The 20,909-nt window shown below is 40.4% G+C and overlaps 1 protein-coding gene across 1 annotated transcript in view; it reads left to right on the forward strand.

Annotated features, from left to right (window-relative positions):
- The window catches only part of PKD1L2 (polycystin 1 like 2), a 1,522,374-nt gene that overhangs the window by 1,410,982 nt on the left and 90,483 nt on the right, over window positions 1-20,909 (forward strand). The gene's annotated exons all lie outside the window — the stretch shown is intronic.

A 20,909-nucleotide genomic window follows, 5' to 3' on the forward strand; every position in this document is an offset into this window, starting at 1 on the left:
CATCTATGCAATGATTGCCCCTGTGGCAATTGCTTTAGTTAATCTTGGGGTGGGGGTCTAGTTTTACCTTCACCCCATTTCAAGTAGCCACTTTATGGTGGTAGTCAGTCTTGCATATCTTTGTGCCAGTTTCCTGCTCACCACGCCTGTTACCCATGCCACCAGTTTTCTGTCTGTGGGGGGATCCTGCCTTAAATATAGGGGCTTGGGATCAGATGAAAAAAAGCAAAGCAGATCCCAGATCCTCGTCCCTTTCTTTTTTGTTTGGACTAATAGAAGGTCCTATGGTTACGTTTTTTTAACTGAAGGATGCTCTTAATCGAGTATCCAAAATTGAGGCTAGGTTTATTGTATGCATTCAACTTGACTTGCCATTCCAACTCCCTTTTTTCTAAGAGTATGTTCTTAGTTCCATTCAGAGGCAAGCACACAGTTTTTTCAAGGACACAAATTTTAAACTTAGAGTGATCTGTCATTTCCATGGAATATCTTGCTAGAGCATTACTACTAGTTTTATGTCTAATATCAGAACAATGTTGTGACAAACATATTTTTAGTTTGTTATTGGTTTTCCCAACATGAAATGCCACACATTTTGTGCACTGAGCTCTGTAAACAACTATTTCTGTGTTATAGTCAGTTTTACACCTGCTATATTATTTTTTCTTAGTATTTGGACAAGTGAAATTGTTTGTGTTGCTCATGTGTTCACAGAAGGAGCACTTTTGAGATTCACATTTGAAAATCCCATATTCTATACGTTCTGTTCTGTACTTTAGACATGAGATTGTCTCTTAAGACTTCAGCTTTTCTTTTAAATAACCTAGGTCCCACTTCTAAGATTTTGGCAATTTATTTGTTAATGTCTAAGTTTCCCTTCATAATATTACAGATAGATAAGCAGGCAAGAGTTAAGGTTATGGTCATATAATATTTTCTTGCTTCATTTTGGGGTCTGCACAAAAGTTGGCAGAACCCTGGTGGAGTCGGTTAGATTCATTTCAAAGGCAACTGGGTCTCTCTGGATCTTAATATGTTTAATAGGATCTAGTTATAGAGTGGAGTAGTCTTGCTTCATATCCAACAGCTAAAATGTCTCTGTCTAGGTTGCTGAGATTCACAATAAAATCCTTCATATCTTTTGAAACTCTTGGTATACACTTTTCTTGGGGCTTTATTACAGTATATGTTGTGATCTGAGGGTGTATGTTGTTGGAATGTAAAAGTATATTAACTCTCAGTGCTTTCCTGAACAGGTTGCTAATAAGTTGTCCATCTATCTCTCTTTTACTTATGGTAAGATCCAGGAAATCCCCCCCTGCACCCCAATTGGGAACAAGCCCCCCACAACCTCAGAGCTTATATATATCAACTGCATGATCACCATACCTCTGAGAAAAGTGAATATTCTGAGAAATGACATATCCTCAGTGACAAGTAACTTTTCTCTGTGGATTGTCCTAAAAACAACTTTACCCCATAAATATAAACAGGCCAGATCAATGACAATGGAAAAGAACCTGATCCAGCAGAAGACACCATAGAAGAAACATCTTGGCTGGCTGACATTCACCCTCACAAAGAAATAGAAAGATGTATACCTGGGATACAGGTTAAACAGAAAGGTACAGTTAAGTAAGAGTAATGTCCAGGGCTCTCTGATTTACTACATCTGTTTCATAGTGTGACAGACTTGTCCTGTGTGGTCACTAAGTAGCTTATGCAACATGTCTTAAGTGGACAAAAAAACTTAAATATTGGACATTAATAATACTTGAACTTTAATCCTGTTTCTTTCTTTTCAAGAAGCAGGTGCTTATATTTTATTAACTGTTGCTGTTATTGTTCATTGTTCTTTCTATACTGAACATTAACTGTAATACTTTCATATATTTAGTAGATTTATAGTTAAGAATTTGCCATTATTTCTTCTCTCTTTACAAAATGTTCACCATTTCTTCTATTATCATTAGGGGGTTTTCTTACCCTTTCAAGCACAGGGAGCTAAAAGATTGGATTATTAACAAAGAAAATAGATGTTGTTTGTGTCCAATGGGAAATTGCCAAGAGACATAGACAGGTAGTTAAGAAGTTTTGGGATAGCCCTTACTTGCGCAGCCAAAATATATCAGCCAAAGCAGGAGTATTTATCTGTGTTAGGTCAAGTTAAGGATGGAGATTCTTTCATAAATACAGTCTGTGTTAGGGCAAGTTTAGGATGCAAAGTCCTTCATAAATGCAAGGACCACATGGGAGTTTGGATAATGATAGTGCTCCAAACTCCTGAGGAGATGCTAACCATTACTTCAGTGTACATGGCCCTAATATAGATAAACCAGAGTTCTTTGCTAATTGTTTTTAAAAGACAGTGGCAGTCAAGGAATCCTCTCCCTCTGTAATAATTGGAGCTGATTCCAATGTTACTCTGGACTCTGTAATGGACAGGACTATAATCTAGTCAAAAAGATATATTAAATCTCAGGATGCTATTAAGGAGAATTGTGCTCAGGCAAAACTTTTGAATGCTTGATGTCTTCTAAGCCATAGGTAGCTGATATGCATATTCCTCAAACCATACATCCACTCTGCTAGTTGTAGTGACTATTTTCTGATTTCTCAAGGACCCATTGGGTGTGCTGTGGGCTCTGGTGTTATTAGAACACCTCTTACAGATCACAAGGTAGTAGTTTTGTAGATATCCAAACTGGGGAAGCTAAGGCATCTAGACAATATAGGATGGACCCCATAATATTAAAAGACAAGGACTTAAAGGCTGAGGTATATAATAGCATGGTCAAATACTTAGAGGAAAATCCTGCAAGCTCAATGCCCCAGTGGTGTTGTGGGAATCAGTTAAGATAGAGCCTAAAGATTTGTTAATGGGCATAAGTTAGACTCCTATCTAAGTGGGGTGAGATGATAAGAAACCTAGAGAAATGGGAAAGAATAGCTTGGGGGAACTGTAAGATCAGCACATTTAGGGATCTTAGCAAACTCAGCACTTACAAAGAGACATTGAAGCCACTTAATGTATGAGTAAGGATAGAGTTATCTCCACCTGGACAGGGTATTACTCCAATTTTGGGCAGACAGTAACAAGCCTGATGTATTATAGGCTGTGTTGAAGAAGAAGGCACACATATATTATATAAATTCACTCTACCCTCCATAATAATCTGGTTATTTCCAGCAATGAGATTAATACAGCCTTTAAGAGCTTCTATGAACGCCTTTACTCGCAGGCAAAAAGTAATAGCGAGGTACATAATAACACTGGCAAGTTATTTCAGCATACCAGTTGGACCAAGCTTCTAAATGAGGAATATGAAAAGCTCAGACAGCCAATAACTAGGGAGGAGGTAGATGAGGCTATCACCCGGCTCATCTAGAAGGAAGGGCCTGGGTCCAGATAGCCTTAACATAGAGATGTATGTTTTGCTGATTGATTTAATATCTTCAGGGCTGGCATAGATGTTTGTAGAGTTTCACAATCAGGGATGGAAAAGGGATGGAAAAATTCCTTTTCCCATTACAGTACTTCCTAAGCCAGGTAAATACCCCTCCAATGTAAGCAACTATAGATCCATTTCTCTCCTAAATTCATATACTAAATTATATGCAAAGATCCTGACAGATCAAATCAAAATGTTTATCCCTAATCTCATTCTTCCTTCTCAGGCAGGATTTGGTCAGGGTAGTAGTAGTGTGGATCATCTATCAACATTACAGATATAGCTGCAGGGTCTTCAAAACATTCCTGAACCCACAATCATGGCCCAAACTGCTTTTGAGAAACCATTGAAATCAATATGGTGGCCTTACTTGTGGGAAATTCTTAGGCATATAGGTTTTCTTGTAGAACTTATTAACATGATTCAAGCTCTGCATCACAAGCCAAGTACAACAGTGTTGACTAATGGATTGTTATCACCTAGATCTAATCTGCAAAGAGGCATCCGTCAAGTTTGCCTATTGTCCCCTACATTACTTTTTATTAGTAAACTGAATCGCTCAGTAGGCCATGCATGTCTGATTATACTTTGAAAGGTTAGGAGCACTTTGGGTTAAAGACAAAAGTGCTTTTATTTGCATATGATCATGTTTCATTTTTCAAAAATCTTGTCATGATCTGCTCAACCTGGACCAATGACGACAAGGTTAACAGAGTTATCTGATTTAAACATAAATAATAAAACCATAATTTAACCAGCCAGTCCTATAGCAAAGACATAGAAGATGAGCAATCCTTTGAATCCCTATGGGTAGGCCTCATCAAATTTGACATATTTAGGCATCCAGACCCTAATATTATGCTTCAAAATAATCTGCAACCTACCTGAGATAAGCTATATGTGCAGTTGCATGGCTGGCCATGGATAAAACTATCCTTGTTACGTTAAAATATATTGCAGCCCCGCAGATGTTTTATGTATTCAGGCGCACACCCACACCAGCCAGACAGACACCTTATACTCAGAATATTAGCTCTTTTTGATCAGTTCTTATTTGGATGACAAAATATGTAAGGTCCCCAGGAGCTATGGCCTTAGCATCAACTTATGATTTGGGCTTAGGCATACCTCTTTGAAGTTATTATACTCTCATTTTTATAATGAGTGTCTTGTTCTCCCTAAAGAGGAAGAGTTACTCATGTTGACATTACTTGAAGGTAAAATATTGAACTTGCATTCACCTTGGGAAGTAAGTTTTTATGTTAGAGGTTTGTATAAAAGGTTCTTCAATTGGCCTACCAAATGCCAAGCTTTTAAAACACTAAAGACATTATAAAGATTTATTTCTTCACCTTCAGTTTGGGACTCAGCTGGTCAGATTTGGGGTTGTCCTTACCTTATAGTAGATGAGCAGTCCATAAAATTTGCAGATGGTCCAGTAAGGGGATAACTTATTTATGTAACATTATTAGCTCATCTATTGGGTACAGAGTGCTGTCTGACTTGCCCACCATTCAATAACAGTGGCATCTAGATCAGTCAAATTTTTGACAATATTTACATTTAAAGTATGCCCTACAGAGATCTAAATTGAAGAAATGGTTAAAGTTTGAATTTTTGTTACTCTTATCACTCAGTCAAGAATCTCCAGATGGATGAAATCCCAGAAAACAGGTAGTGCTTCTTTTTTTCCACTAACTAATTTTAAACAACCTCCAGTAAGCTATCTAGGTCCAAGGGCTTGGAATGGCTGAGAAGGCAGGGTATTAACTTGGATAATCAACAAGAGTAGGAGCTCATTCCAGAGATGAGGAGCCTCAGGAAACAGCCTTATTATTATGAGAAAATTATTTTATTTCTTGAAGGGGGTATTGGTCTCCAGCAGACAGTGTCCAGTGCCACTATCCGCATAGAGCAAAGTTCATAGCTTGTGGGAAGGTCTCTCCAGACTCCTTCCGTAACTATAGGCATTACCCAACTGTCCACTAATCATGGCTAAAACTTTCTGAGGTGTCTGTCTCAGAATCTAGGAGTGCATCTTTCTGTGTTTCTAGTGTTGTGTTGTTAATTCAACATGTGTAGTGACTCCTATGTGACCGATACCTAGTCAGTGCTTCATACAGGTTGCTATTATAAATAGAGCTTATTTTGCCAGTAAATGGAAGATCCTTGAGATCTATCATGGGAAGAGATGCAAAGATGACTAGCAAGAGCTGGTGGAGGCACTTAGCCACATGTCTCAGCCTACACCTGCCTGATATTATGCCGTAATTAAGGTCAAAGCTGCCTATTAGATTGACAATTACTGTTGAATAGCTGTGTGGATAGCATTTCTTGATTAACTTCTAGTTTATTTTTACTAATGAAATTACTTTTGGTCATTGAATATATGTGCCCTTTTCAGTGCAGTTAATGGTCTTGTACATATTTGTTCCTCTATGTTATTATTGCATCGTTTTATTTTTGTTGAATTCATATTCAAATAAATTGCTGATGCTGAACAAACCAAGAATCTGGACAAGTTTCAAATGGATAAAGTAAGTGTGCCCAGGATGGGGTTAAACAAGAGTATGAGTATATGCTGTGAATTAGGTACGCTAACAAGATTTTATGTTCTTCCACTCTACTTCTGCAGGTTGGTATACAGCAGCATAAGTCATTTTTACTTATTCATCTGTATTATGCATCTGCATCACAGTAGGACTCCAACTGCAATATCATGCACAAGTTACATTGTGAATCATGTGAACAGCATGCTGATAGAATTGGAGTGAATATACATGTTTGTTACCTCGCTGTTTTGATTTCTGTTACCTGTGAATCTGCAGTTTGTCACATTTTATACACAGTGCAGTACATGGTGCAGTACATTTAAGATACAAAAACGTAATTCTGCATCATTCAAACAAAACTTCAGGCATTGTTGTTCACATCCATATTTGAGGAAGTAAGATGATTTCAGCTTCTACAAAGTATATTGTTCTTTCTTTCCTATAACCGATTTTTTTTTTCTTGGCACAGTTGTTAATTAATAGAAGTGAATGTGCATCATCATTCATGAACAGGATATAAATAAAAGGAAAGTGATTGTGTATTCATCTTTATTTATCATGCTCTTTTCAAAGAATTTAATAGTAATGACAGGCAAGTTGATTCAGTTGGCTTATAATTACAGATCATAACTGTTTACCTTAAGTAAAAGCCATACTGGGCTGCATTCATTGATTTGAATGAGCGCCTTTGTATTCCAAATTAAACAAATGGTATGTATCTGTTTATGCATGTTATTTTTTTTAATTTTATTTTGAATTAAATATTTGTATCTCAGTTCAAAAGGGGCATACCCATTTAGTGCATGTTACAGTTTGTAAATTTACAGTATATTATTTTAAGGTAATAGGCTTGACTAGAGCTTGAAGCATACCAGATTGATTGAATAGTACTGAATAAATCTGCCCAGCAGCAATATTTCACTGCAGCTCCTTAACCACAGCATTATCAAGCAGTACACTAATCTATCTACAGCATATCTGATAACATCACAGTGTAGTGCAGGCAAGTCACTTTAATAGCAAGTATTACAGTACACTGCAGACATTTAACAGAATTCCTTTACAGCTCTAGAATAGTATGAACTGCAAGATAGTATGCCATCTGACTTGAAAGAGTCCGAAATAGATTCCCAGTCTATGGTATTTATTATGTAAGTAATAATATCCAACAGAATGGGCAGTGACAGGGAGTACAGTGCCATCCAAGTGCCACAGATGGATGGTCTCTTTGCCCACAGTAAGTGTGGTATTCTCTCATACTGACCAAAATGGAGAATATTTTTACACTTACTGAAAGGGCATTTCTTTCTGAATTTACTTTTTAAATGCTGGATCATTTTAATAGAAGTTTTTTTGTCCTAAATAAAACAAAAGCCATGCTCTGCCTTACATATCTGTATAAGAATATCCCCTTTTCAAATACATATATGGTAAAGGAAGCCTCAGCATACCGTGAGAAGATGAACATGCTCATACTCTGCTGGTAAATTTGAACAAAACCTGTTTGTTAATCTAGAATGTTTTTGACTGAGTCCTTAGGAGAGTCCTTTAATTATATTTGTCATTTCAAAAGCTGTCTCATAAAAATATCCAAAAGAGAAAGCATTTCAAGAATGCCTGTAGGCGAAGGTGGAAATGCACTGCTCATGCTGCAATCAGAAATGAATCATAATGCTACCTTAAGGCTAAATTGTTTCCAAAAACAAGAGGTGCCAGCCTTACTATGAGCTGCACAGTTTCTGCTGCCCATTTATCAGAATTCCTTTGTACACAATTCAAGTATACAAGCACCATCACTCCTATCCTGAACCCAACATCTTATGCAGGTAAAATATAGCATCATTAATAATGATGTGATATAATATTCTATATATTTATGATTCTATATGTATGTGTATGCGTATATGCATGCACAGTGACAAGACAAGCACTTTATCTCGACACTAACTTAGGTCACATGCTCAGCCCTCTAGGCTTCAGTACAAAGTGTACTTAAGATGAAGTCTTTTAACATCCAAAACTAAATTATCAGCCTTATCTCTTTGAATCAGACTAATTTACATGTGTTGCTTTTGCACGAGAATGGAAAACGAAACATGATGCTTCTAAATGTTCCATTCTATCATGGGCTTCTTCAGTGCACAGGCCTTTTACTCTTTTAAGGTATTGCCAGAAAATCAGTCAATATAGTTTTCTCTCTCAAAAGGGAAGAGTTTTAGCAACCCACATTTAGTCCCGTGTAAGGATTTCTAGCAACCGATTAGACAGAATACCTTGTCCTTCTATGGAGTGAAGATAAACTCAAACCACTTCTGCTAATTTCCTCTGATGAACTAAGCGGCTGCTTTGACTCTAATTTTTAAGTACTTGTGCATGTCAAAAAGATCTGGCGATCTAACTTTAACAATTCTCCTATTAGTCCTAGGTTGGGTAATCCCTTCTCTACCAGTCAGAAATTGGCATAATTTTTAGGATTTTGCATATACAAGGATAGCCACATTTTTATGATTGGCCATGCTGTGATTTAACTCATTGACCAGATGGCCACTTTTGCCCCGCTCCCCCCTGCTCCCATACTCTACTTACAAGGTTCAGATAATGATCTTAGCTATTATCAGTGAAAGTTCCTGTGTGCGCATGCCTTTTTGCTTTACTTGCTGGAAACTGTTTTGAGTCCTTCTCTAATCATTCACCATGGATTGGAAGAAGACACAACTCTTTACTGGTTCGGGGGCTGGGGGGATCACTTTCATCTCCCAGCAAGTGGGCCAGATTTGATGTGTTTCAGGATTTGCTGAGAGGACTATCAGGGAACATTTCCTTTGAGAGAAGGGTCCCAAGTTACCATGGCATCCTGGTCCTTCCATGGTAGTGTGTCATCTTTTTAGTGGGACCTAAAACTATCCTCAGTCTGTAGTTCCTCTGGAAATTTGAGGCCCAAGAGAGGTGCACTGTTGGCTTCCATTCAGAGGCTGCATCCTAGTGTTCACATCAGCTTCTATCTATCTGATCATTTTGATTCTTCTGCAAGAGGCATCATGGGAAATTAGCCTTGAAATCACCTGATTGCAAATGATGGTATCTGTGTCCAGGGCTTACTCTCCTGGGGCCTCTCCATTAGTCTGTAGAGACTGGGCAGCTTAGGCTGGTGAACAGTCATAGCATGAGAACACTAACATGTCCAGTGCTCAGGCATGACAGATTAGCCACTTTTCCACTATTAGTAGGAGCTGGAGCCATGGATATGGGATCTTGACATTGACGTCAGTTAGATGCCTGTACCAAACTTTGTGGAGATCTCCTCATCATACCATGCCTTTTTCAAGCATAGATTTCCTCATCTGCTCAGCCGTCCTGTGTCTCAGTAGTTGTGCTTACCACCAACCTAGCAGAAACTCAAGTGTGACCAGACATTCACAGCAGAAGTATGTGGAATTCCTTCTACAGATAGCTGTCTTGAGGGATCAAAGGGGAAGACTTCCAACATAGATGGAGGTCAGGAGCTTGGGATCCTGACAGTCATCAGGCAGTACATTGAAAGGCACCTCCATGAGGGAGGCTCTTTCCCCCAGGAGACTACCCATGGAAAATGCTTCTAGGGCTTCCATTTGTTACCAATTGAAGTCAGCAATGAAGGATAAAATTTTGGAGGCTTAGAAAGAATCTTACTCTGAGGAGATGGCCACTGGGGAACCAGTAGGCTTTATCACCTCCACAGCAACCTGGACTGATTCCTTTGCTAAGCATCCTCATGCTGACTTTTTGTGGGTAAAGGGTAATGTCAAGTCACTGAAAGTGGTTTTCAGCAGAACTGTTTCATGTATAGACTTGCTATAATTACTGTCATTCAGATGTCAGGTTGCTGTCGGCACCACAGTGCAAGTGCACAAGTGGGCATGGATTAGGCTATTATGGGAAGGGGGTGAGTTTGAGATACTAGTTCTTGATGCCTCCTTTGACAGAGGTATTTTAAATGTCTTTCTGGAAATTTCTCCTGAGGAATGTTTACCTACACTCAGCTCAGCGTTCTTTCTCCTCGAGGCAGAAGAGAAGAAACAACATGTGCCACCAGCAGAGTGTTAGGTCACCCCTGTTGACCATTTCTTCTTCTGTGGTTGTTTGTCCTGCCATGTTTCAGTGAACAGTGGAATTTCTGAAGATAAGGGTATTGCTTCCTCTGCCCTTGTGTGAAAGCCCCTGTTTTATGATTGATTTTGCCAACTCCCTTATGCTGATGTTTTCCTTCCTCATGTCTCCCCTTTACTGTCCCTTGTAGTGTGAGAATAGGAAGAAGACAAGACCTCCTAATAATGAGGTATGGGATGTCTGCCTAACCTGAGAGAGACACCTATAGTTCCATAGCCTGAGTCTGTTATTGGAAACCCTTTAGCATTCCTTCACTAGCTCCTTTCAGGGTCCCACCTCCTCTTCAAAGGGGGGGGGGGGTAAGGGATCAATCCCGATTGCACATTTCCTTTTTTCTGGGTCACTTTGAGTGCTTATCAACCTGGCTTAGGTATTAGGATCTTTATTTAGAGACCATCCCCTTTCTTACTACTCTGAGAAAGATTCACTCTCAGCCCCTTTGACTTGGCTCATTGAGAGTCCCCCAAATGGGTGGAGGGGCTGTCATTTGGGGCTTATTGTTTTGACTCTCAAACTATGTGTCATGTCCATAATGGGTGAGCTGAAGATGCTGTTTTTCCAGTTTGCCTTTATCTAGTGTGTTGAAGGCTCCACTTTCTTCTGTCCAATGATACAGATGCAGATGGAGTCTCTGCTTGGGACTTTCTTTCTACTCAAACCCTATTTCCCAGGTCCCTGTCCCTACTTGGGGTAGGCAGGCACAAGTGATGGGTGGGGTGTGGGATTTAGCCAGTGAGGGCCCCAAGGCATTGCCTGAGATGCCTGCTGTTTGGATCCCCACCCCATTCTCCAGGGTCAGAAGCCTATCCTTAATGTTTCCAGTAAGAATGGAGGAATCTGTCCTCCCTTCACTTGGGGTTGCTGCATCCAATACTTCACTGTGAGGTCAAGCTTCAGAATCTGGTGGAAGGCTTATGGTTTCCACTTCCTGCTCCAGTGGAGTGGAACTGTCCCTTTACCCAGTGCAAGAGAATGTGCTCCACCATCTTACTGTTTTCTTGAGAGGCTGAGGTCATTTATGCCCCCTATTATTTGCCTAGTCAAGGTAGGTAACTCTTCCTGGAGTGGTGTTGAGTGTCCCCATCTAGACCCCCTTTGTTTTGAAGCTGATATCCTTGGTGCCTGCTGCTGGTCCTCTCAGTCTGACAGGAAGCTGTTCAGCTCTGTCCCAATCTTTTATTTTAAACCCCCCTCCAATGGGAGTTTTTGCGGGTTGCTTCTTTGACTTGTTCTTACTGCCCTGAGTCAGAGGTCTGGCCAGAATATCAGTCTATGTTAGGTGGATTTCTCAGGTGTACTAATACTTTTGATAGCTCTTATCCGGCTGCCTTCTCCAGAAAGATGGTGCAGTATGATGGTACCCTCTTTATTTGTTATCTAGAGCTCCAGAATCGCTGGAGGCACTGCCAAAAGCTCAGTCTCCTCCAAATCCCAAGTTTCATTACTGGCTCCTGGAGCTGATGAAGGACCTCAGCTCAGCTCTGATCAATTATGCATCCCACCTTTGGCTGCCTGGCATGTCCTCAAGTAGCGTCCCATGCCTTTCCTTTATTTGGAGGGAATGAGGGTCCAGATACCAAACTGGAAAGTCCTTCTCAGTTCTTAGAGTCATTTGACCACATTTTGTAGTCTGGGTTTTAAGGCATGTTAATGATGATAGATAGCCTCCTCCATCTGGAGGCCTCCTTTTGCCTCCTTGATATGGTTGAGGCCATCTCCCACTTGGATTTGAGCCCCCCTGTTCCTTATGGGCAGGACCCTATAAGAGCATTAAAGCTGGTACACTTCCCAGCTACCTGAGTCACCTGGAATGAGTCTACCCATCTGTCTTTGTGCTGCTGTTTTCCCTACCCAAACATTTATAACCCTGTCACATCCCTCCCTCTCTGGGCTGCTGATCCCCCTCCATTTCCATTGAGAAGAAGCAATGTTCTCCACTACACCTTCAGTCTACCAAAAGTGACAGACAGCTCTTTATCTCATCATCCCAGCTCTCTCTCCACCATGGGTGGTGGAACTAATGCTTAGATTCTGTAGATTCCCAAAATATTCTGCCCCTTTAGTAGGTGATCTTTCAAACCGGTGCCTCCAGCAGTGCATTTGTCTGCCCTATATGTCTAGCTAACAAGACTTTGGTTACTGATGATTTTCTCAGTCTGCTTGTTGGTCAACAGCTTAGGAGTCAAGTTTGTGTTTGTAGTGCTCTGATTCTGATGAAGTTCTGTATGGTTCTTGAACAAAAAGCGCTTCAATAAATTTGTGGACACTACTATTCTTCAGTGGAGCCTTTCTGTTATTCGTTTGTGAGTTTGCAGTCTCAGAGTTTTACTTGTGTTGAAATGTATCAACAGTACACCCTGCTGAAATGAAAACAAATCTATATGTATTTTTTGTAGCTGAATTAAATGTATATGTTTTAATAGAGGATACTGACACAGCAGAGGTTAATTTTAAGAAAACTAAGGGAAATGTGAATGAGCTATTAAGCCATTAAAAGGCTACTTCAGGGAGGGAGCTACCCTATAGCAGTGAGACTTAAGGTGAGTCACAGCTGCTGGTAAGTACTGATGTTCCCTTGAACAGAGTGACTGCAAGGGCAGAGGTGAGTAGTAGTAACCAGGCTGACAGTGAGGCACTGCTGTCAGAGGATACCAGACTTCCTGTGGAAGGGGAGATGGGAAGGGTTACAGAGAGAGAGTTGAGGCAGGCTCAGGTCTCAGACCCTACATTACAGGACTTGAGGGAGGTAGCTAGGTAGGCACCTGATTCTCAGGGAAAAGGGAATTCTGTATACTGGAACAAAGGGTTACTGTATAGAAAGTGGACCCCTGAGGGAGGGCTAGAAAGTGAGGTAATATAGCAGTTGGTAGTGCTCAGAGCATACCATCTGGTACTTCTATCCATAGCCCATGACATTCCCTTTGCAGGTCATAAGGGCATAAAGCATACCAAGAGAACTATTATGCAGAACTTTTATTGGCCTGGGATTGCCAGGGATGTAACAGGGTGCTGTAGGACCTTTGAGCACTGCCAAAAAGTAGGCAAGGCAGAAGACAAGGTCAAAGCTCCTTTGATGCCTTTACCTGTGAAAGAAGAGTCATTTCAGAGGGCAGCTATGGATATTGTGGGGCTCTGAGTACCACAAGTTCCACAGGGAAAAAGTATATCCTAGTGGTAGTAGATTATGCTACTAGATAACCTGAGGCAGTGGCTCTGATCTCCATCAAGGCAGAGAAGGTGGCAAATGCTTTGCTAGAGATTTTCTGCAAGGTAGAATTTCCCAAGATAAATGCTGACTGACAGAGGTGCCAACTTCATGTCAAACCTTCTGGCTTATCTTTGGGAGCGCTGTGAGTGAAGCGCCTCAAGGCACCCCCTACCACCCCAGACTAATGTTCCTGTGGTGCGGTTGAACTCTACACTGAAGACCATGCTACGGGGATTTGCAGACCAGTTTAAGAGGGAGTGGAACAAATATTTTCCCTGTCTATTGTTTGCTTACAGAGAGGTGCCCCAGGAATCCAGAGTTGTTTCACTCTTTGAGTTGCTGTATAGGCATAGGGTGAGGGGGCCTTTAGATTTAATTTGTAATGAGTGGGTGGGTGAGTGTAAATCTCACAAGGAGTCTGTTGTGGCATATGTCCTAAACCTCAAGATGAGGCTTAGGGACCTCATGAGCTTGGCCCTCGAGAACCTGGCTGGAGCCCAACAGCAGAAAATGGTCTGGTATGACAGGAATGCTCAAGCCAGAGAGTATGCTGTGGGGCAGCAAGTGATGGTTCTCATTCCTTTCAGACACAATAAACTGCAGGCAGCTTGGGAGGGACCCTTCAAGGTGGTAAGGAAGGTCAGTGATGTTAACTATATGGTAGAACTGCTAGGCAGGACGCAGGGTCACAAATTGTACCATGTTAACATGATGAAGCCTTACCATGACAGAGAGGCCCAATGTGCTGAGTATTTGCAGTGGAAGGCAGGAGGAGTCTGATGGGGATGTGGTGACTGATCTCCTCACTGAGGCTCAGAGTGACACCTCAGTTGAAGGGATATCAAAGTCCTAGCAGCTATCCCCTACCTAGGTTCAAGAAATCCGAGCAGTGTTACAGCCACCTGGTGCAACACCATGTGGATAAAGGGCCCCAAAGACGTATAAAACAGGCTCCTTACATGGTGCCTGAGTGAGTCAGACAGACTCTGAAGGTGTATATACAGGAGATGTTGGAACTGGAAGTAATCAGGAGTCCAGCAGTCCCAGCACTTCCCCAGTGGTGCTGGTACCAAAGAAGGATGACAGCACCAGGATCTGTGTGGAGTACAGGAAACTAAATAGTCACACAGAGTCAGAGGCTTACCTATGCCTAGGACAGATGAAGCCCTAGAGTAGCTAGATGGGCTAAGTATCTGGTCACTATTGATATTACCAAGGGCTACTGGCAGGTGCCCTTGACTCCCAACACTAGAAAGAGGTCAGCCTTTGTGACTCATTTCTGCTTGGATGAGTTTATAAAGATGTCTTTGGGATGAAAAATGCCCCAGCAACTTTACAGAGGCTGGTAGATCAGATCCTACCAGGAGCAGGAGATTATGCCCTCACTTAACTGGATGATATTGCCATCTACAGCCATTACTGGCACGAGCACCTTCAGCATGTCAGGGAGGTGCTGGGAAAACTACAGAAGGCAAAGTTAACCATTAAGCCCAGTAAGTTTCAGGTGGGTATGACAGAGGTCTCCTACCTGGGACATAGAGTGGGGAGTGGTAAGATTAGGCCAGAACCTGCCAAAGTGGAAGTAATTCAACCATGGCCTGCCCCTGTCACCAAAAAGCAGGTGAGGGCATTTTTAGTAACAGTGGGGTACGGTAGAAAGTTTGTCAACAATTATAGTACCATAGCTGCTCCCCTCACAGACCTGACATGGAAAAACATGCCTGATAAGGTAATGAGGTCTCCAGCATGTGAGCAGGCATTCCAGAAGCTTAAAGGAGCTTTGGCAGGACCCCCTGTGTTAGCCAGTCCAGATTATAGCAAAGAATTTGATTTTTGCAGGTGGATGCTTCGAACCATGCGGTGTGGGCTGTACTTAACCTGGTTTCCTCAGAGGGAGAAGAGCACCCAGTGGTATATCTTAGCTGTAGACTCCAACCCAGGGAGGAATGCTATGAAGCTGTAGAAAAGGAATGTCTAGCAATAGAATGGGCACTGCAGAAACTTCGGCCTTATCTGTATGGAAGGAAATTCACTGTAGTTACAGACCATAATCACTTAGCATGGCTACATAGAGCCAGCCAGCAAAATGCCATGTTATTAAGATGGAGCTTGTGATTGCAGGCATATGACATGACAGCACAACACCGTAGTGGGGTCAATAATGCCAACACAGATGGGCTCTCAAGACAGGGAATGGGGTAACATATTCCCAAATAGGATTATTTCTCTCAAGCCATGTTTCTCAACGGTCACTTTAAAAACTAGCTTGAGTCATCGAGGGGGGGGGGTTATAATATGGGCAAGTACCAACACAGTCAACTGGAGTTTTGTAAAGAATAGTATGTCCCTTGGATATCAAACTGATTTATACAAGACGCTTGTGTTACAAATGTATTACAACTGTATGTCATTTGTATATGAAACTGACTTTGTACAAATGCTTGTGCTGAAAATGTATTTGTTAGCTTTGCTTGTGTTGAAATGTATCAACAGTGCACCCAGCTGAAATGAAGAGAAATGTACATGTATTTTTGTAGCTGAATTAAATGCATATGTTTTAATAGAGGATACTGGCACAGCAGAGGTTAACTTTATGATAAATAAGGGAAATGTAAACGAGCTGTTAAGGCATTAAAAGGCACCCCACAGTGTTGAATAGGACTGGAGTCACTGGGTCTGGGGAAGAACCCTTGTCTATTAGCTCAGTGCAAAGAGGGGTGTCCCCAGACAATGCCATAAACATTTGGATGTATTGTGGCCATCTGTGCTAACGTCCTGTTTCAGCTTCAAAGGGAAATACTTTGAGAACCTAGAGTCAGGTGACCAAATGAAGTCATTCTCCCAGCCCTCCTGGAAATTATATTTTAGATATTACAAAGAGAAATCTCAGAGTATTCCGTATTCTGTTTGGGAAGCTTAACTAGAAAGACCCTTACCCACAGGATCCTACCTTGCTGTAGTAAGTAACTTAACTATGGAACAGTCAAATTCTCTTAGATTCAGTCAGAAATATAGTGAAGCATAGTTAGAGACTGATTTTCTTTATTTGCCTGAGTCTGTCCATCAATGTTCTTTTCAATATTTCCTGTGATCTGAACTCTATGGTTTACTGTGAATATAAATTCAGTATTTTCATGTACTTTTATTAATATTATTAAATATATTTAAAACTTTTATTGTGGCTGACCCTTGTAAAAAATACTTAATGTTTGTGAGTGCTTATATTTATTTGGTGACACTGTGTGGGTCACTCCAGAAGGCCTAGCCTTCTTGATGAACTACTGTCCTCTGTATTAGTATTAATATTACATAGTATAGTTGGATACCATTTTAAGAGCTGTATAGTAACTGACTGGTGGCAGTGATAACTACCTTATAGTCTGGGCAAAGTTGGTAAATTGAGTAATCTGTACCAGCCTTTCCCAGGTGTGTGTGTTTGTGTGTGTGTGTGTGTGTGTGTGTGTGTGTGTGTGTGTGTGTGTGTGTGTGTGTGTGTGTGTGTGTGTGTGTGTGTGTGCATGTGTGTGCGTGTGTGTGTGTGTGCGCGTGTGTGTAAAAATTAAGTTTTAAAGAGTGTGTGTGTGTGTGTGTGTCAGCTACTTGGGGCAGGGACACAAAGCAATGGGTTTACAGAGAGGGTGCTGGAGGACGTGGCTTGGATACTGGGCTGAAGATCTAACCCTACAGCTGTACCAATGAGGAGTCTTACTGGGGACATGGAGGGAGACAGATATAGAGACATCCAGACCCTGGGCTGAGTGTGTTCCCTGTGTGCTTTTAAAGGAAATTGTACTTGATGCAGAGAGGTCCACATCTGGAAATAATGAGTGTATCCATTTGTATTCCAAGTGCACATCCCTCTTCAGTGTCAGTGATGATGACTCAGGCTCATTGAATACTGGGCCAGCATGGGGACAACACATATTGGTGGCCTTCACATATTGGTAGCAGTGGTAAGTGTCAGACATGCCACACTAGCCACAATCAGAATCAGATCCTGTCACAGCTATACAAGATCCTCAATAAACATAAATGTTAACATATAATTACTGGTAATGGAAGACCTTAAATGCAGCTACTGCAGATTCGGTAGATTATGTATTAATAGGTTCTAAGATGGCAGCAGACATTTTTATGGTATCTATGTTAACCACTTCTGGTAAAGGAAAATATGATGAACCACAAACTTGCAGACCAGTCTTAAAGTGATTTTGTAGAATATTTAATAAAACAAATCAACGAAACTTCTTATCTCAAGCGCCTCAGCTCAGTACTCCTTTATCAGAGTATACATTCAAATAATCACAACCCCCCATTTTATACACACTTAATTACCCAATTACATTATTAAACAATTAAAAGTGAATCAATTATCCATTAAAAAATACAGTATTGCATTATAACACATTTTTCCATATGCATTCTTGATTTAAACCCACAGGGTTCATTGTTTTGAATTTTAAAATCATAACAGCTTCTTTCTTTCTTAATAAGCATTTCATTTGTTGCACACTCATATACAAATTCATTTCAACCCTATCTAAAACTGTTGCTTGCACCCCTACCGGGTCTGCAAGTTTGTGGTTCATCATTTTTATGGTATCTGCCCATGTCACTAAAAGTGCAATGCCATCTAAAACAAACCATCCTTTTAAATGATAAAGAATCCTATGAGCAATACATTGCTTGCTGCTTCATCTTAGAGACTTTAGCTGGGAATTCCCAAGGTCTGGTCCCCAGTAGAAACTATAAAATTGTTTCAGAGTTAAAACACAACTGGTCATCTTATGCTCAGTCAGATCTGCCCTGCTGGCAGAGAACAAACTGTAATTTTGCTCACAGGATATATTTCAGAACAAGTGTTTTTGAAAATTTAATGAAACATGCCAAATTATTATTGTCTTCCAGGCATTCACATTCTCGTTCAATAATGAAGAAGTTTCTCAAGGAAGCCCTCATTAGACTAGAGTTAAAAAAAAACTCATGAATGAGCCAAGCTCTGATAGTAATGGTGATATGTAAGCTCTCAGGCACTGGTATCCATAGGGCAGCCAAGAAGTATATAAAGATATAATCTGTAACTTATAAGTCACTCTAGTTATCAACAACTTGACACCCAAACAGAAAAAAGCAAAAAAAAAAAAAAAGCATGCTGAAAAAAGAACTGGAAAAGAAACAAGTAGCTCTCTTGATGGAAGATTTATAGAGACAGAGCACCAGGTCAGCACAAAGTTGATAAAAGTCTGTAATTTTCTTCAATTTACTATAAAAGAAGGAAAGTTTTACTAAGTCATGGTAATGTAATTGGCAGTTGCTTAGAATATAATTAAATGAATTGTTAAATATGTAAATATGTAACCTGCTATATCATATAGTAACACATATTTGCATAAACTATAGATGGTTCTTATCTGGTCTCTGATCATAACCATGTTATTATGTGCCTGAGACATGGATAGGCCAAGTCATTCACCTCGACTTGAGTCTTGGCAACAATGCTGAAAACACATAATAATGGGTTATCTTTGTAGTGCATAGAGCTTTATATGTTCTATGTACTACCAGTCACAAAAAAGCTCTAAGTGTTTTATTGGCTTTCAAAGCCAATAAAGCATTTAACAACTGATGTCTAATACACAGCAAGTAAATATTATTAGAGAAAAAAGTCAGGGACAGTTTTTAAATTCTGTTGTTTGGTTACTAAATTACTTGTAGACTCACATCTGCAAACTTTTGGGAAGTAAATGAATATATGAACCAAGTACTTCAGGGACAGTTAAGAGTGAAGTAACATCCCTTATATGAAATGGGACTGTAAGAGCACTTAAGGGATGTGAAACAAATGTCACACAACTCTTGAAGCATTGTTACGGTCACGGTTCTGTTTTACTACAGAAGCACATAATAAATGTATCTTTTTTTTTTTTCAAGTTCTGTGGCTTAATCATGGTGCTCCATGCAGTACAACTGATTTATTCTCAAAACAACAATGTATGTTATAAAAGGCTTTGTAACATTTGAACAAATTATTTAAATATATTCACAGCAATTTGTTTACAAACTTGAAACAGCTGGGTGTTATTCAGAGCCTTGCACTGAGAACCTTTCCATGCAAAAATTAACTAATTGCATTCTAAATTAATGTTTCTCTGTAATAAGTGTTGAACATTTTCAACCATTTTAGAACATCCTAACCTTATGTCTCTAGGTATGTCTGATATTGTTTACTGATAACCATGCCATAAACAAGTCACATTGCAATAAGCAAATTTGCAGGCATGCACATGGTGTTTGTGATTCAGAACACCAGGTTCCATGACATGAGCAGTCCAAGTCATAGCTCTCAACCAATCAAGGACAAATCTCAACAGAATCAGGGACAAATCCAGAAAAAATCAGGGACAATCATTGACACTTTTAAAATATTAGTTCTGTTAACTTGAGGCATTAACATTATTGGAGAATATGAATTAATATACATTTCCTGAAGTAAAATAAGTGTTTAGTTCTTAATTTTTTGTCATTATTTATTAAGTATAACTCATCACCTTTTTTCCAAAGGGTACCAGTGTTAAGAGAGATTAAGAGGGACAGAGCTAACATTTAACTCAAAATCAGGGACGTCCGTGAAATTCAGGGACAGTTGAGAGGTCTGGTCCAAGTAGCTGAAGTCAGTCATGGTGTATGCTTATGATCATTTAATGAGAAGCTGTATATGATAGTAAAGCAAAACAAAATGGCTGAGTGATTCAGAATGATATAAATGCAAAATAATGAAGCTGTGCCTACTGTATATTTGAAATCAGTTTAATGCTCATGTTCAGAATGAGCAAAGCTAGGGCTTGCCACAGCATTAGTACATGTGCATCTGCAAGAGGCTGTTATTGCTGATGCCATGCAAGGTGGTGCAAGATGTCACCCCCTGAAGTGAAAGGTCATCTGACCATGCAAAGCATGTTATGGAGTCCATTACACCAGCACTGTGAAGCAGTACACTGCTGATAGGGACACACTTTAAGAAATTGTGGACATATGTCACCCTTGTCCGCAGTCCCACAGGAGTCATGGAGTACCAATCTCCATGGATACTAAAGTACAGTATGTGTGGCATTATGTATTAGCCACAGGGAACTTTCATTGACCTACTGGGAAGACTGGGAACATCTGAAAGGTATCTGCCTTGAAATTACATCAGTTTCTCAATGCCATGCTTCAGCATAGGTGCTCCCCTCATACCCCTGATGAGACAGCCAGCACCAAGCAGTGTCAGTATAATCACAGGTATCATACTTGCCTTTGGTGCAGTAGGCTGTAGGTTCTATTCCCACACCAGGGAGATGGATTGCTGTACTGCAGTGTAGCATAAGGGAGTGCTGCACTCATGAATGTGTTGTCCTTTGGTTTGAGATGTAAAACTAATGCCTAATCTGCTTAAGTTGGTGGTAGCTCATCTGGCTGTAAAAGATCCAATGGTACCTGTCGAAAAGAGTAGGGGAAGTTACCTGATGCCCTGACCATATTTTCCTTAGTAGTATTAATGCTACCTCAGGT

This window comes from Protopterus annectens, chromosome 8.part1 (assembly GCF_019279795.1).
Source record: "Protopterus annectens isolate FY-2018-M chromosome 8.part1, PAN1.0, whole genome shotgun sequence".
Classification (NCBI taxonomy): domain Eukaryota; kingdom Metazoa; phylum Chordata; order Ceratodontiformes; family Protopteridae; genus Protopterus; species Protopterus annectens.